Source organism: Pongo pygmaeus, chromosome X (assembly GCF_028885625.2).
Source record: "Pongo pygmaeus isolate AG05252 chromosome X, NHGRI_mPonPyg2-v2.0_pri, whole genome shotgun sequence".
Classification (NCBI taxonomy): Eukaryota; Metazoa; Chordata; class Mammalia; order Primates; family Hominidae; genus Pongo; species Pongo pygmaeus.
In genome coordinates, this window is record NC_072396.2 from 110,716,912 (window position 1) to 110,736,141 (window position 19,230).

The following is a 19,230-nucleotide window of genomic DNA, read 5'->3' on the forward strand; positions in this document are numbered from 1 at the left end:
ATCATCATTTGGCTGTTTGACAACTTCAAGTCGAGCCTCGTATGCAGGGCTAGCTCAGTATCTAGAACAAGCTCAAAATAGTGAACTCATAAGAAACATTAGTGATAACATGGAACAAAATATTTATAATCTGCAATACCATTATTAAAACTATGAGGGTTTGGCTATGGGATATTAGCAAGTTTTTCAGCTTCTAGAAACCCCATATAATCCTATAGTGAAGGACCTAATGGAAGAATTTAGAAAGATTGTCAATTTCACCCATTTATGCTCGCCATAATGCATTCCCTGAGGCTTAGAGCTTGAATTGAATATAAATAAATGCATATTTATTTTGGCATGGATGCTCATGAAGTGATCTGGAAAGTAAATATGTACATATTGATAAGCTGCATATGTTCCATATTTTTATATGAAAAAATAAACCAACCCTTACACCACAGATACTTCAGTATCACATGGATTTTGTCCTGACAATGTTGAAAGATATCCACCAGGAATATATCACTGGTTAAAAATGGAATGGTATGTGGAAGCTATATGTAGTTATGTAGTGGGAGATTATTAAATATCTCATTATAAATTATTTTCTTATTTCAATGGTTATGTTAAAATTACTATTTTCTTTACAAGTCAACACAACAATTTTTCTACACACTTGTTGTGACCGTTGCCTTCATTATGTAGCAGCAACCCTAATCCTAATAATAATCAGAGACAATTATCTCTACTAGCAGAGTAACTCCTTTCTTTGCCTCCTGATCCACCAAAATGAGGAGCTGAAACTGATCAAGAGGTAATTGTAGCTTCAGGTTTGGTAGAATTCTTAAAGTTCCCCCTGTTGGAAGCAATTCTCCTTGTAAAGCAGAACCTCTAATTTAGCAGAGCCTGAGTATGTAGAAACAAAAAGCACAAATTCTATAAGTAGGTTATTGGATCAATTCCCAGACCTATGGAGTCTAGTTATTAGAAACACAGCACTGCATATCAGTTATTAGTATATTAGTACATATACCTCATCCTGGAGGACAGTATTCCAACTCTGCAAGGTATTATCTTCTATCTGGTGCCTTAGCTGAGCCATTAACAGGCCATTCAATTGATTTACTGGATCACCTGGTGCTAAGTTATATGTTAAATTATAGGATCAGTGGATCCTATGATTAGATGTACATGGCCACACTTCCTTCAGTGTAAAATGGGTCCTTTCATCTAAGACAATGTTATGGAGTATCCCTGTCACAAATCAGTCATTTTGTAAGCTTCAAATTATGATGCCAACAGAAATATTGAGGGCAGGGAAAGGAAACTAAACCCATATATGGAGAAAGTATCAATACTGTTAAGGACAAATCATTGCATTTTTCATGGTAGGAAGGTCTGAAGTAATCAACCTGCCTTCAAGATGCTGGATGGCCTTGGTGAGTAGTCCATGCTTTCCAGCCCATGTATAGCCTCCATTCTTACCATTGTAGCTTTTCCATTCCTAGGCCCATTGTGCAAACACTGGAGTAGCCAAGGACAGAGGCTGGCTGACATGTGTAGGACAAGTCAGAGATAAGGTTGTGCAATTGTGATTTGGAGTGCTGGATGTGCCTGCCACACCTGTACTCAAAGGTGTACACCACTAAATGGTGTTACCATAAATTCCTTGATATAATGTAGAGGAAGTAAGCCAAAGAATTAGAAAGATAAGAATGGCGAAATGGGTTTATCATGTATAACCCACTAACTTGCCAACTATGTCCCCCAAAAGGACCCAAATGACACTTTCTTCACCAAAAATTGAGAAATTATTGGAGAGGAGAGTACTATAATATCACTATAGCAGCTGCACTCTGGGAGGCTAGGTAACTGCTGCCACAGAAATAGGCTTCTGAATTTCATTGGGTATCATAGGATCCTGAACCAGTAGAGGACAAGTGACAGAACCTTTGCTGACCTTTTGCAGTGGCTAATTGATCATGGTAACTCTAAGACTAAAATAGATGGGCAGCATACTAAAGTTCTATTTGGTCTGTATACCAAAAAAATAAATAAATAAATAACTCAAGTCCGGTGAACAGAGGCATGACTTAGGTCACCACAATAGAAAGTCACAGGCTCTTTCACAGTTCCCAAACCTGGGCCATTTTAAAGCCCAGAGCCCATTGAATGAAGGGAAGGCCAATTACCCTGGAAGCAGGATGCTGTAATACTGCTAAAAGTATATACAATAAATATTTCCCCTAGCCTATCAACCTGTGACTATTTAATGGGCCAAGTGTACACAGGAGAAGGGAAATAGCCAAACATTAAGGGTATCACTGGACACTGATTCTGAGCTGATGCAAATGTCTGCAGTTCAAGAACACATACTACCAAATCAAAGTAGAAATAGAGGCCACTCTACATAGTTCAAGAAGAAAGAAACTTAATAAACGAATTTAGGTGCTTATAAAATTATTGTAATAGCTAGAGGGTGGAAATCAGGGTGCTGCCACTGCATCATTAAATTCAAGGGAAGCCACTACTGTTGCCACCCACAACTACTTCCTACACCCATGAAGCTAGGAACTACACACTAGGATGCTAAACTGGCCTCTGTAATTGCCTTTACATACTCATAAGACTGGTGACCAGACTCTGGAATACTGAGTCCAGCCACAGCTGCCATTCTCTTATCTTTGACCTTGCCAGCAGCAATAGTAGCAGAAAGATGTCCTCCATCTCACTTCCACCTTACAAATAAGACAAGTCTATCTAATTGACAGAAACTAATTTGCTATCAGAACCCTAACTATAATTAGAAGGGTAGAATGGAGGTTATGTTGGTTAATTCACAATATTTGCTACATTTATCAAGGGTTTATGTACCTCTATTCATAAATGCAATTAGTCTGCTTTTCTGAGTTATCTTTATCAGGTTTGTGTTAAGGTTATACTACTTTATAAGAATAATTGAATATCTGCGTACATTTCTGTGTGTGCCTGGGTTAGTTTGTAGAGCATAGGAGATACCTATTGTTAGAAGTTGTTTAGGAAATATTTAACAATCTTTTCCATTTGTTTTTATACTTTTTTTATTTTTTTAAAAAAAATTGTTTCATATCTGCTGACAAAAATAATAGAACAGGTCTTGGTAACAAACAACCCAAAAATCTCAGCATGTTCAATTGGCTCTGTAGGGCAGTTCTCCTCCAAATGGTGACACAGGCTAAGCTGCTTCGAGTTTTGGCACTGCTATCTCAATCCAAGACCTCATCTTTTTGCCACAAAAAAAGGAAGAGAGAACACAAAAGCAATTAAATGCTCCTGCCAAGTAGTGAATGTCATACTGGTCATGTGGCTCTAAAAGAGATGGTAAGTGTGATATTCTATATGCCCAGGAAGTAAACGAGAAATAGATATTGTTGAACACAGTTATCTCTATCATAGTCCACAAAATATTTGCTTCATTCTTCCCACAGGGAAAACTCACCTTTTCTCCAAGGAAGACACCACAAACTCCATTCAGTCACAATTTAAAAGTCCAGAATCTCCAGGTGATTTACAATACTCTCCATCAGGTCAAGTTGTGATTCCCGTTGGTTCTGAGACCTATAAACTAAAAAGATAGGTAATCTGTCCCCCACTCGCCCAATATGCAATGATGAAACAAGGATGGAGTAACCACGATGAACACTCTCATTCACAGAGGCAAATTGTAGCAGGCATTGTGAATATCTCTTATCCAGGGAGGTTAGAGATATTCATTTATTAGGTCTTGATTATTTTCTTTGTAGCAGTTCTCTTGTTCATTGTTCTCTGTGGACCCACGATTCACCCTCTTGTTAAATTCTTCCTTTTCCATTATCTTCCTCAGCTGTAACTAAAGTGAGCATTATGGAATATGTCCTCTTGTGGGATATGTATTTCTCTCAGCCTGCTTCTTGCCTACAGAATTTTGATGGACTAAGGATTGTTTTAAGTCTGATGGCCTACATTGTGTCTGATGGCCTAAATTGTTTTAATTCTGGTAGCCCAAAGATTATTTTAAGTCTTTGTCACAGGCTTTCTTAGTTTAGGCTCATGATTTAACAGTTCAATTGTCTCAAAAACTTAATAGGCTTGGTTTCGGTCAGCTCCATGTGTGAATAACCACACCAAGAATTCTTTTGCAGGCAAAGCTCTCAGATTTATAGCCCGTTTTTTCATTTGTTTGCTTTCTTGCCCCCCATATCTCCCTCTACTTTCAATGTGGATTAACCTGAGACTGTTAGTCTTCTATGGGAAGACTATATTCTTAAGATAATCTTTGCCTTGAGTAATTTTATTTAACTAAAAGGTTTATAGGGTGTCACACCATTAGTCTAACTTTTTCCCAAAAGCTCTCTAAATCTTTTCTTTTTTACAGTTTGAAGTTGAAACTCAGTTGGTTTTCTCAAACATACAAGCTTTGAAGTTTCTGTACTCTCTATTCCCCTTTATTTATGCATGCAAACCAGCTAATTCTTTCTGATCTCACCTCACTCTTGTACTGTCTTGCCAATCAAAGCCAGCAGCAATCAACAAGCAGTACTATCACTCCTATTAACACTACTAACATTTTGTTTTCCAGGCTCTTTTCTACTAACATTTTTGTTTGACAATTTTTTCTTCTAGAGTTACAAGTTCTCTAATTTTATGTGTTGTGTTCATTGCAGGTGACAGTTATACCAAATTTTTGCCACTGCAAAATCCTGCCACAAAACCACTTAGCCAATGTCACGTTTCAGGGATTTGTTAAAATACTCCACTTTCAGTATCAATTTCTGAATTAATCAGAATAGGCTAAGCTATGCTATGGTAGCAAACAGTCCTATAATCTCAGTGGTTTAACACAACAAAAGCATGTTTCTGACTCATACAAATTATACTATGGATTGAGGCAACTCTCCTGAGTGTCTGCCCTCTAGATGGTGACTAAGTAATAAAGCTACTTCAAATTTAAAGCTCCAGCATCTCAACACAGGGCCTCCTCCACCGCTGCAACTAGGAAAAAGAGATGCTAAGAGAGTTTCACATTATCAATTAAATGTTGCAACCTGGAAACTAAATACATCATTTCTGTTAACAGACCTTTGGCCAGAACCAGTTATATGACTCTGACTAATTACAAAAGGGCTAGGAATTATAGCTTTCCAGCACCCGTTAAATGGAGGAGAACCAGATACTTGTTGAACTCCAGTATTTATACCTCAGATACTACTGGATGTAGTATAGCTTGTAGTTAAAGAGTACACCTGGAGTCAAAAACTAAATTTTAGCCCTAGCTCTTCCATTTGCTACGTGACAAATGGTTTAAACCCTGAGCCATGGTTTAAAGTGTGAGTAATAATATGCTTGCACAATGCTTAACACAGTTCCTGGCACACAAGAAACATTTAATTAATTATTTGAAACGATGTGTGGTACAGAAAAATATTGTGACTTGCTAAGCTGTGATCATGACCAGTGAGAAAGCTACTTCAGACAATCTTATGGACATCATGGAAGCACCACTTGTAACATATACATTATGACAGTTCTCAATCATTTACTAAGTCTTTAACAGACTGGAAAAATATTGACACTGTTATAGTCTCCATGGTAAATTAAAGTGAAGATTGTGATGATAGCAATGTGTTGTCAGGAAGAAAATTACTGTGACAGAAGCTATTTTATTTGCTAAAATGTCATAAATTTTGTGGAACAATGACCATTTTCTATAATCAGGACTTACTTCAAAATTACATGCTGAAATAGAAATCTGAAAAGGAAGCACACAGGAAGAACAAGTAAATGACCCTGAAGAGCCTCTCAAAAGAGCTCTGTGTAACATCCTTTTATTTGGTTTCTGCAAATGCTATTACAAAATCTCCTGATAAGTAATTGTACCCTAAGCTATTACAAAACCTCCTGATAAGTAATTGTACCCTATCTTTATCTGTCATCAATGAGGATTTTTGAATAAATAAAATTTTATAATTTATGTTATTGAGTGATGATTAGGTCTTTTTGATGAAGGAAGTGTGTGTCACAAGTAAGTTTTTGTAAGAGAACTCCTAAATTAAATGTATTTATTATGTTTATGATCCTAAATACCAAGGGCTTATGCAATGTGTTATTTTTTCTACTTTTATGTAATGTGTTTATTATAAGTTTAAAACATAATAAATGATAATGTTTCAAATATATTCTTCAACTGATATATCCATATTAAACAAAAGGTTTTCAAATTTGTGCATATTTCATTCTGTAATCAAATGTTCTTCCAGAATTATAAAATTAATATGCATTCACTGCAAGCAATGGAATGGAATAATATAATGATCTTTTTTAAAAAGAAATAAAATTTCACATACACATAAACCTTGTCCTTCCTCAGCTCCAAACTCCAGATAACCTACCGTGTATTATTGTACACTTTTCTCAATATATTGAGTGTGTGTACATTTCACTTACCAATACATCATGAATATCCTTCTAGTAATTAATATAGCTATAACTCATTCTTCCTCTAATTGCTGAAGAAAATAGTCTATTATTAATGTAGCACAATTTATTCAAGCATCCAGCTATTGATGTACATACAATTAGTTTCTGGTATTTTGCCATTATAGACAATGCTTCAAATAAGCATTCTTATGCTAATAGAGTACATCAATAAAACATATGCAGTTCTCATTGAGAGAGTAAGCGAAAGTAAAAGGCAGTTACATTTCTCTTGGTACCAAATCTGGAATAACGTATTTTAAAAACCTGCTTATAGAGAATATCTTGGAAAGGAGCCTAGGTGTGGGGTCATAGGGCAACTAAATCTTACTTTACAGATTTTTCCTACCATTTGTTTATCTAAAACATATACTATCCTTGTAGTCAGAAAAGTAAAAGAAGTAAACAATTTTGAAGCTCTGAAGAAATTATTCCTTCTTCAAGTGATTCACAAAGTAGTGATGTAGATAGTATGGACATGGAAGTTTGTCAAATATGCTGTTTTTTTAAAATGATTTTCAAATAGTTTATTTAAATTGTATGAATAATGGGACCCTTAGGAATCAATTTCCTAGGGGTGCCATAACAAAACAACACAAACTAAGTAGGTTAAAACAAGATAAATTTATTTTCTCACAATTATGAAAGCTAGAAGTCAAAAATCAAGGTGTTGGCAGGTCCATGCTCTCTCTGAAGGCTCTATGGGGAGAATTCTTGCCTCTTCTGGCTTCTGGTGATTGCTGGTTCTTGGCTGGCAGATACATGACTCCAAACCCTGCCTCAGTCTTCACATGGCCGTCTCTCGATACGTCTGTGTCTTCCCAGGGCACTCCTCTCTTTCTCTCTATCTCTGTCTCTTCTTCCACTATTGGATTAGGGCCTACCCTAATTCAGTATGATCTCATCTTAAGCTTGATTACATCTGCAAATACCTGATTTTCACATAAGATCACATTCATAGGTAACAGAGATTAGGATTTCAACATATCATTTGCGGGGACACATTCAACACACAACAAGCAGGATAAAAGTCTGGAAGTTTATAGACCTAAATCTTAACAACAAATATTTCTGGGTGAAGAAATTACTGATAATGTATATGTCCTCCTTTATAATTTTCAGCATCTTATTAGATTTTTTTAAGGGACATTTATAAAATCAGAATAAAAATTGAAGCAGAAACTGGCCTATCCTATTTTGTTAAGCACACACACGTGACTTATCTTTCGATAAGAATGGAATTCTCCATGGAGCTGGAGAGCAGAGTCCTGCATAGGTACTTGATGTCAAGAGTTGCCTGACTTGCTTAGAGTGTGTTTCTCTTTTCATCTCACTCTTTGGGTCACAGTATTATAATCAGAGAAAAAATAAGCTTAAAATGACATATCTCATTTTGTTACACATCACAACCTGTCACATAGGAACACATACACATACATCCTTGTCTTTAGTTAAGAATGGAATTTTCCCTGGCTAAACAGTGCAGCCCATAAATCCACTGTCTCTACTTGCCCAAATACCCTGGGTGTGTTTTCCTTGTCATCTACCTGTATAAATGACTAACTCTAGTCAGCAGCTGATACCCGTATGTCTATGCTTTCCAAGGAGAGAGCTATGGATACAGACAGTCCTGCGTTCTGATTTAAGCTTCCCTACTTCCCAGCTGTGTGACCTGGGGCCCAAAAATGCCTGTTTCCTTTCCCTACTGTCAACATGGTGTTTGTTCTTTTTCTAATTTTTATATCCAAATAGGCAAAAACTCAATTCTCAGTACTATTTATATTTGAATTTACTTAATTGTTTTGTTTATTGTTTGTTTACCTAATCATTATTTACCTATTTTGTTTGTGGATATGTCACTTCTACTCAAATTTTATTGGCCAAAGCTAGTCCATGGCAATACCCAAATCCAAGGGAGCTGGGAAGAGCAAGCCTACCACACACCTAGAGTAGAAACCAGAAATATTACGCAAACAATATTGACTACCACAGATAGATTCCCAGAAGTGGAATTGTTTGGTCAATGACAAGTATATTTTAATTTCTCATAAGTACAATTTTCAATATTCCAAAGTAGTCAAATTTTAGTAAAAATGTGCAAGAGTATTTCCAACAGCTTGATGGGTTTTGTTTTTGTTTGTTTGTTTTGCTTTTTTACAAAATGAGCACACCCATGGAACCAACATCCAGATCTAGATCTAGAACATCATCCGCACCCCAGAAGCCTCCTCCATACTGCTCAGTCACCGGCATCATGATATAAACCACTATTTTGACTTTTATTACCCTAGATGAGCTTTGACTATTTTTAAACTTTGTATAAATGGAATAATATGTGCATATTCTTTGTATCTAGCTTCTTTTGCTCAATATTCTTTTTGTGAAATGCATCCTTGTTATTTGTAATTGTGGTTTACTCTTTACCTTTGTTGCTAAAATCCCATTTTATGAATATAACATGATTTATTCATTCTGTTGTTGGTGGACATTTGGGTTATTTACTGGTTTTGTCTATTACAATAATGTTGCTATCAATGTTCTCATGCATTTCTCTTGGTACACATATATAGGCATTTCTATTGTACTTATATACTTAGAATTGCTGGGTGACACCATAAGCTCTAAGATATACAGCCCATCAGTTTTCCAAAGAAGTTGTAACAATTGACATGCCCTCCAACAATGTATTAGAATTCTCACATTCCACATCATTGATGACACCTGTCTGCTTGCTTTTTAAAAAAATATTTAGCATTTGTGATGGATATATAGTATTACCAGATACTGATTTTAATTTATATTTACTCAAATAATAAAATCGAGCACCTTTTTATTGTTGCATTGACCATTTGGATATACTGTTTTTGATCTGGCTGTTCAAGACTTGTCATTTTAAAACAACAATTGGGTTGCTTTTTATTTATTGATTTATAGTTTTGTATGTATTCTGAATACAAGCCATTTCTCAGATATAAGTATTGCAAATATATTTTCCACTCTGTGACTTGTGTTTTAACTCCAATAGTGTATTGATTTTAATGAAGTCGAATTTATTTTATTTTTGTTTAGTGTTAGTGCTTTCTGTGTCTTTTTAAAGGAATGCTTGACTACATCAAGACCATTAAGGCATTTTCCTATGTTATATCCAGTAACTTTTATTTGTTTCATCTTTGACATTCACTCTACAATTCATTTGGAATTAAATGTCGTATGCAGTTTGAAATAGGTGCAAAGTTTCTTTTGGATCCATTTGGATACCCAGTTGATCAAGATCTACTTATTAAAATGACCATCCTTTCCCCCACTGCATTGTTATGAATTCTTTGTCATAAAGAGAATATGTATAGTTCTCTTTTTAGACTATTCTAGTCCATTGTGCCATTTTTCTATATTTATAACAATAATTTATTGGTTTAACTATTGTGGCTTTGTAAAATATCTTGATTTCTATTCATTAAACTTTGTTTTTCTTCAATATTTTCAGGGCTGCTCTTGACATTTGCAATTCTATTTAAGATTTAGAATTCATTTGTCAATTTCCTTGAAAAATAACCCTACTGGAATTATTATTTTGAATCAGAGATCAAATTAGGAAAAAATAATATCTTTAAAATATAAAGTCTTCCAATTCACAATCAATGTATAATTCTCTAAGTCTGTGTTAATTACTTTCAATGTTTTGAAGTTTTCTGTATAGAGATCTTGGACATATTTTGCTAATTTTAATCCTCAATATTTGATTATTCTGAAACTAATGCAAATGGTATTGCTTTTTATTGTATTTTCTGCTTTCTACTAATATATAGAAATACAATTAATTTTTGTATACTGACCTTATATCTGGCAAACTTGCAAAATTTACTTATTACTTCTAAGTTATTTGTAAATATTTTTGAAATTTCTAAACATAATTATGTCATCTGTGAATAAGGAAAGATTTACATCTTCCTTTACAATCTTTGTAAAGTTCATTCATCTTTCTTACCTTATTTTACTGGCTAAAATATGCAGTGATTAGAAATGGTGATGCAGACAAGCAGGTCTATTTCTGATCTCAGGAGGAAAGCTTTCAATATTTCACCATTAATATGCCATGTATTGATGTATTGTAGTTTTTAAAGATTCTCTTTATCAAATTAACAAACTTTCCTTCTATTCCTAGTTTTCTAAAATTGTTTCATATGAACAAGTGTTGAGTTTTATCAAAGGCTTTTTCTGCCTCTATCGTAATAATCATATGTTCTTTTTTCTGTTAATGTGATGAATTATATTATTGCTTTATAAATGTTAAACCGTTCTTTCATTCCTGGAATAAATTCAACTTGGTTGTGATGTATTAACCTTATAAATCCCTGGATTCAATTTGCTAATATTTTATGTAAGATTTTTGCATCTATATTCACAAGAGATATTGGTCTATGGTTTTCCTTTCTTATAAGGTCCTTCATAGATTTTCAGTATCAAGGTTATAATAGCATCACAAAACAAGTATGGAAATGTGTTCCTCCCTCTTTTTCTAGTTTCTGGAAGAGTTCATGTAAGATTGGTATTATTTTTTTCCCATAAATATTGGGGAGTTTCACTATGAAAGCACCTGGATTCAGTATTTTCTTTGCAGGATGATATTTACTATGGAATCTATTTCATTAATGTCTATGAGATTATTTGGATTTTGTATATCTTCTTGAAATCAGTTTTGGTAAAATGTATTTCAAGTAATTTGTGCAATTTTATGCAAATCATCAGATTTGTTGTTCATTATATCATCTCATCTTTTCAATATTTATAGATTCTGTACTAATGTCCCTTTTCCATTATTGATACTTATAGTTTATGCCTTCAGTTTTTCTTCATTGGTATTAATACAGATTTATCAATTTAATTATTCTTTTCAAAAAACCAACTTTTGGCTTTGTTGATCTTCTTTATTGTCTCTGTTGTATTTCTTTGGTTTCAGCCCTTATTATTTCTCTCATTTCTTGGAATTTAACTGGTTGTTTGTTTAACCCTTTTGATGTGAGTGTTTACATAATTATTTTGCATTTCTTCTTTTCTAATACATGCATATAAGGTTTAAAGCTCTAAGTACAAGATGTGATGTCATATTTTTATTGTAATTCAGCACAAAATATTTTATAATTTCCATTTTGAGTGCTTCTTTGACTTGCTTTATTTAGAAATATATTGCTTAATTTTCCAATATTTGGGGATTTCTACTATCTTTTTGATATGATTTCTGGCTTAATTCCACTGTAGTCAAAGAACATATTCTGTGAATTTAGCCAATCAAAATTTATTGAGACTTGCTTTGTGGCCCAGCACATGGTCAGTTTTGATAAATAACCTATGTACACTTGAATGTGCATTCTACATTTATTGCATGCAATGTTCTAAATATATTAGCTAGGACTTACCTGTTAGTCTTCTTATCCATTCTTCCACATCCACACTTTTCTTTATCTGCTTCTTTTACCAGTTACTGGAGGAGATGTGCTAAAATTTTCAACAATGCTTATAGGTTTATCTATTTATATTTATATTTAGAGTTCTGTCAGTTTTCACTTTTTGTATTTTTGATCTACTTCATATATGCATACCAATTAAGTTTTTTAAAAAAACTTGTTAAATTGATCCTTTAATCATTGTGAAATGTCTCTCTAATATGTCTCATAATGATTCCTGTCTTAAAGTCAAATTTGTCTGACATTACTACAAATACAGCAGCTTCACTTTGGTTCATGTTTGTATGGTATATCTTTTTTTAATACTTTTACTTTCAAATATTCTGTTTTATTTAAGGTATGTCTCTTATAAGCAGCACATAGTTGTAATTAGTATTTTTACCCAGTCTGACAATCTTCATTTTTTAGTTGGAGTACTTAATCTATTCATATTTAATGTGGTTCCTTGAATTCCTTTGCTTCCATCTACAATTTTACTATTTGCTTTCAATTTGCTCTCTCTTCTTTATTCCTTTTTCAACTTTACTCCCTTCTTTTTAATTAATCAAGTTGTTTTTTATTTCATTTTAACACTCCTATACCTTGTCTGTGATATATTGTTTATTAATAGTTTAGTTGCCACAATTACACCATTCCTTCTTGGCTTAGTAAAATCTACCTTGAGGCTACAGAGAAAAGGGAACACTTATATACCATTAGTAGGAATGTAAATTAGTTCAGCCACTGTGGAAAGCAGTCAGGCGATTTCTCAAAGAACTTAAAACAGAACTACAATTTGACCCAGCAATCCGATTACTGGGTACATACTCAAAGAAAAATAAATAATTCTATCAAAAATACATATGCACTCATATGTTCATCATTGCACTATTCACAAGAGCAAAGACATAGAACCAACCCAGGTGCCCACCAATGGTAGACTGGATAAAGAAAATGTGGTACATATACACCATGGAATACTACACAGCCATAAAAGAATGAAAGCATGTCATTGGCAGCAACATGGTTGGAGCTGGAAGCCACAATCCTAAGTGAATTAATGCAGGAACAGAAAACAAAAATGGGAGTTAAATATTAAGCATGCATGGACATAAATATGGGAACAACAGACACCGGATTATTAGGGGGCGGAGGGTGGATGGGCTGAAAAACTACCTACCAGGTACTATGCTCACTACCTGGGTGATGGGATCCATACTTCAAACCTCAGCATCACACAGTATTCCCATGTAACAAACTATGTGCCCCATGTATCTAAATTAAAACTTAAAATTTTTTAAAATCAAAAATAAATGGTCACATTTCAATTAAAAAATAAATAAAAATAAAACCTACCTTAAGATAGTGCTTTTACTACTTCCCATATTAGGTAAGAACCTTAAAACACTTCAACTCCATTTATAGTCTCCTACCTTTTGTGCTGTAATCATGTATTGTAATTGCACATATATTTTAAACCCCAAAAGATATTATTGCTGTTGTTTTAAATAGCTAATATTCATATAGATTTACTCATATTAATCCTTTCTAGTGTTCTTTATTCCTTCTTGAATTGCTTTGCTTCCATCTACAATCACTTCCCTTTTGCCTAAATAACTTCCTGTAGTATTTCTTTTAGTGCACATCTTATAAATTCTCTCAATTTTTGTTTATCTTGAAACACATTTGATTCACTTTCATTTTGAAATAATGTTTACTAGGTTGGCATTAATTTTTTTCCAGCACTTGAAGATGTCACAACATTGTCTTCTTTCACTATTTCTGTTGAAAAATTTGTCAAGCTTATTGTTGCCCCTTTAAGGATCGTGGACCTTTGATGTCTAGTTACTCTTAAAATTTTATCTTTGTTTCTGATATCCATCAGCTTCACTTTGATGTACCCAAGTCTGGTTTTCTTTCTCACTGCATTAGTTTTCTATTGTCATAACAAGTTTCTACAAATTTAGTGACTTAAAACAATGCAAATGTATTGTCTTACAATTTCATAGGTCAGAAGTCCAGAAATTGTCCTACTTGGCTAAAATTAAGGTATCAGCAGAGATAAGTTCCTTTCTGTAGGCTCTAAGGGAAAATTCATTTTCTTGCTTATTCAGATTGCTAACAGGACTCAGTACTTTGCACTTGTATGACTGAATTCCCAGTTTTCTTACTGGGTATAAGTATCAGCATTTCCTTCTTCTAGAGGTCACCTGCATTCCCTGACTCATGGCCCCCTTCTTCCTTCTTTAAAGCCAGCAATGGTTTATCAAATCCTTCTCATGCCACGTCTTTCCCTAATCAATACTGCTACCTTCCTTGTCCATGTTTAAGGGCACATCTTAACTAATCCAGGATAATCTCCTTATCTGAAAGTCATCTAATTAACAACCTTAATTCCATCTGAAACCTTAAATCTCTTTTGCTATGTAACAGAACATATTCACAGATTCTTTGAATTAGGGTCATTATGCTCCTTCACAGTTACATAGCCTTTCAGACATGTAGCTTGATGCCTTCCTTCAATTTGTGGAAAATCCTCAGCAAGTATTTGTTTAAATATTGCTTTTGCCATTATCCTCAGCAAACTAATGCAGGAACAGAAAACCAAACACCGCATGTTCTCACTTATAAGTGGGATCTGAACAATGAGAACACTTGAACATAGGGAGGGGAACAACACTCACTGGAGCCTGTCAGGGGAGGACAGTGTGGGGAGAGCATTAGGGAAAAGAGCTAATGCATGCTGGGCTTAATACCTAGGTGAAGAGTTTACCTGTGTAACAAACCTGCACATCCTGCACATGTACCCTGGAACTTAAAAAAAAACAATAAAATAATGTTTTAAAAAATTCAAAAGAAAAAATATATACATATTGCTTTTGCCCTCTTTTCTCTCTCTTCTCTTGCCGGATTCCAATTCTACATATGTCAGACCTTTTTATCATGTTGTCTATGTTTCTTATTCTCTCTTCTGTATCCTTCCATCTTTTTCTCTACTGATCTAGTCAAGGAGAAATTTCATGCAGAATGTTAATCACACTTCTCTAGCTGTGTCTTAATCTGCTCAGGCTGCTATGACAAATTATTACAGGCTGGATGGCTTTAACAAGAAATTTATTTCTCAAAGAGCTAGAGGCTGGGAAGTAGAAAATCAAGGTGCCAGTATGGTCAGGTCCTAGTGGAGGCCCTCTTTCTGGTTTACAGGCAGCCGTCTTCTTAGATCTCCACATAGTGGAGAGAGAAAGTATCTCTCTTATGTGTCTTACAAATCCACTATTCCCATTCATGAGGGCTCCACCTTCATGAACTAATGACCTGCCAAACACTCTGTCTTCTAATATTATCTTTTTGTGGGTTAGGATTTCAATATATGAATTTGGGAGCAACATAAACATTCAGTCCATAACAGCCTCCTTTTTTTCCCCCAGGGACCTTGGCCATTCAAGTCCCAGCCACTTGGTAGGTGTGACCTTCAGTTTTGGTCTTCCTGGCCCAGTAAGAGTGCTATAATCTCTAATTGCTGCTTTCTGTTTGGCCTTTATATCAAACACTCTGTGAATTGGGCAATTCCTCGAAGGGAGAAAGCAGCAGCAAATACAAAACTCACCTCAATGTTTTTCCCTTCACTATATCCTATCCTGTCATGTCCTATCTGCCTTGGTTGGTCTCTAGTGTCTTCAAACAGCTTTGTAAAATATTTGTCAAGCCTTTATAAATATTGTCAATAGTAGAGCTAGTTTGATATTAGCTGCTCCATCCTAGCTGAAAGTAAAAGCTTGATGCAAAATGTTCAAGCTATAATTTTTATATTCTAAAATATATCTTTGCCTTAGAGGCACCTCCGGAGGTTTATCTCTGTCTTAGAGGCACCTCTGGAGGGAAGAAAAGAGATGGCTTCTGGCTTTAACGTGATGTTTAGAGTTTGGATCAGTCCATAGTATGAAAGGAGAAAAAGCATGAAAGATCCATAAGCAGCCCAAGTGCCTTCCCTACAGTTTGGTTAACAAGTCCTTCTCCTTGTTACTCTCACCTCACTAAGGTCCAACCACTTGGAGATGAGACAAAATGGCTACCTCACAATAACCCATTATCACTCTTTTAAAATTTTCTGGCAATTTGGTCTATAATTTTATTTTTATTTTTATTTCATTTTATTTTATTTTATTTTATTTTACTTTATTTTATTTTATTTTATTTTATTTTATTTTATTTTATTTTATTTTATTTTTGAGATGGAGTCTCGCTCTGTCGCCCAGCCTGGAATGCAGTGGCATGATCTCAGCTCACTGCAAGCTCCACCTCCCAGGTTCACGCCATTCTCCTGCCTGAGTAGTATACATTATGAAACATCTTTTTACTGACTACTGCTCTTTAGGAATTGCTATTTTAACCCTGTAAATAGTGTTAACTTTCAAACAGGCCAGGTTCTAGACCTTCTAGGTACAGTATAATTCAAATCTCATAACAACCTTGTGAGGTAGATGATCCACTCCACTTTTAAAAGGAGGAAACAGGCCTAGAGAGTTTAAGTAACTTGCACAAGGTGAAACAACTAGTACGTGGAATAATAAGAATTCATATTTGTACTAGTTGAATTAAAAGTTAGCTTTCCAGTTCTCGTAGTGAAAATAGAAGCAAACTGTGGATGAAACACACAGATATGTTGTTGCCAATGCCTGTCTCCTGTGATCCAGTGAGGAATAAAGTGGAAGATTCTCAACCAAAGAGAAATTATGAGTTAAAATGTCTCAACATTCTTCAGAGTATAAAGTACATTGGTAGAGGAGAAGTATGGAAAAAATTATTTCAAGAGCCTAAGGGTACTCCCAAAGAAACCTAGCCATCCAGAAAATTGTGTCTAGTCAAAGAAGGAATAGTACATTTTAAAGTATGTGTCAGAGGTTATAATAGCACCAACACAAACTAGTGATATGAATTGTTTCCAGGCTGTTTAAAAAATTAAAACATTAAGTCTTCTATCTTATGAAGCCATCTAAGTCCTGATTTTTATGAAAATTAGCAAACATTCAAGATTTAAGCTATCCAATCACATGGAGGACCACCAGATATCCAGAGTCTGACCAACTTAATTACATCAAAGGTGGTCAGACATTCAGAGACTGGGTTGCTCAGGCATAGTAGTCCACCTTAAAAATCATATAGCTGAAAGCCAACCACACACTTTCATTTCAAAAATATCGGTGCCTCAATTCAGAATGTTATATCATAATCAACTTGCATCAACCAGCATTATATCTAAGCCCTACGGGTCTCATACATTTTAGGGGATAATCTCGTGTGGTGATTAAAGGGGCAAAATCTCATTACAATACCACATTTTTTTTGGCAGGGTCCCTACTAAAGGACAGGGCTCATTTCCAAATCACAGTAATTTTCAAACTAGTATTTTTTTTACAGACTGGAAAGGTAGCTGAATAAGACAGATTATTTTGCTCTTACATTATAAAGCCTGACCATAGGCAAGTGAGGGCTGATATGCCGATATCATGAGGGCAACAAGTTATTCTGTTGTGTGATTACACCACAGTTTATTTATTCAGTCTTCCATTATGGACATTTGGGCTATTTCCAGTTAAGAGCTATTGTGAACATTCTTTTACACATCTATTAGTGCAGCTATTTGGGTTTCTTTTGGCCAATAGTTCTCACCTGGGAAGGGCTGATTTTCACAGTGATTGGGGAGTACAACTGACATTCAGAGGGTTAGGACCAGGGATGTTAAACACCCTAAAATGTCTGGTACTTTCCAGCACAAGGAAAAATCATTTCCCCATGAAATGTTAGTATCACCCTCCACTTTGACAAACACTATTCTTAGAGATACACACACATACACACAATTCGTGGATCACAGAGTGTGCATATGTTCAATTTAACCACTAGTTGAAACAATTTACATTCCCACTAGCGGTTTATTGGTCCATGCCCTTTTTATTGCCAATCTAACACGTATATAATGATTCTTTATTTAATTACTTTTGTCCCCTTGAAGTTCTTGGGGGATGATCTCTAGATGATGCTGCTGAAACTATCCTTGCTGCAGATAAAGTGGAGCACTTTTTCCATGACTCCCAGGATCAATATGACATCACTCAAGAGGTGTCACAGATAATAATGATGCCTCTGATGAAGAGGTTCAAGATCCTAATGAAGATGGCAAAGAACCAGATGAGTCAAATCAAGAAGTAAGAAGAGGAGAAGCAGGAGGAGGATAACCAAACAGGATCTAAACCAAGAGAATGCAATCCACAGTAATCAGGGTATATGCATCCTTAAGGCTAATGTATATTGAAAATAGTCTAAATACCTCTATTATTTTACTTAGAACATTTTTTTTCTTGTTAGAGTTACGGTTTTTAAATTTTAAAAATGGACTTAAAATAATTTTGTTTTTTAAAGAAATGTAATAATATCCTTTTCTGTTACGTGTAGGATGCAGAAAATTCTCTAAAGTATGTTCACTCATTTTAAGATAGTTTGCTTCTGAAATCTTACTGTCATGTAGCTATTTGGGGGGTATCCCATCCTTCTCTTGAATTAATATTTTTGACTGAAGAACCCCCCCACTAGATTAACACTCTTGACCTCTCTTCCCACCCTTTAATTGCTCCTCCCCACAGGAAGAATAATGAAACTGATGACTTTGGGGTAATGATCTCAGCACACACAGCTTAGCCTCATCCTCTGGTTTCTGTGATCTCTGCCTGCTGCCAATGGTACATTCTGCTCTATTCTTTCAACTACATGCTGAAACTGGTGGGAAAAACTCTGCTCTCGTGAGGTAAAATGTAAGTTAGGAGGTACGTTGGGTTCAATTCATGTACACCAACTCCACCATTTGCCTATTATATCTACTGAGAAAGTTGAATTTATAATTTTTAAAAGGTCCTGAAAAAGAAATCTCCAGGCTCCAATGGTTTCACTGGAGACCTCTATCAAAATTTTTTTAGATAACAATTCTACACAATCTCTTCCAGAAAATAAAAGAGTGGAATTGCTTAATTCAGTTCATGAAGGCATTATTACCCTAATACAAAAACCAGACAGACAGTACAAAAAAAGAAAATTGGCCAGGCATGGTGACTCACGCCTGTAATTCCAGCACTTTGGGAGGCCAAGGCGGGCAGATCACCTGTGGTCAGGAGTTTAAGACTAGCCTGGCCAACATGGTGAAATTCTGTCTCTACCAAAAATACAAAAAATTAGCTGGGCGTGGTGGTGGGCACTTGCAATCCCAGCTACTCGGGAAGCTGAGGCAGGAGAATCCCTTGAACCTGGGAGGTGGAGGTTGCAG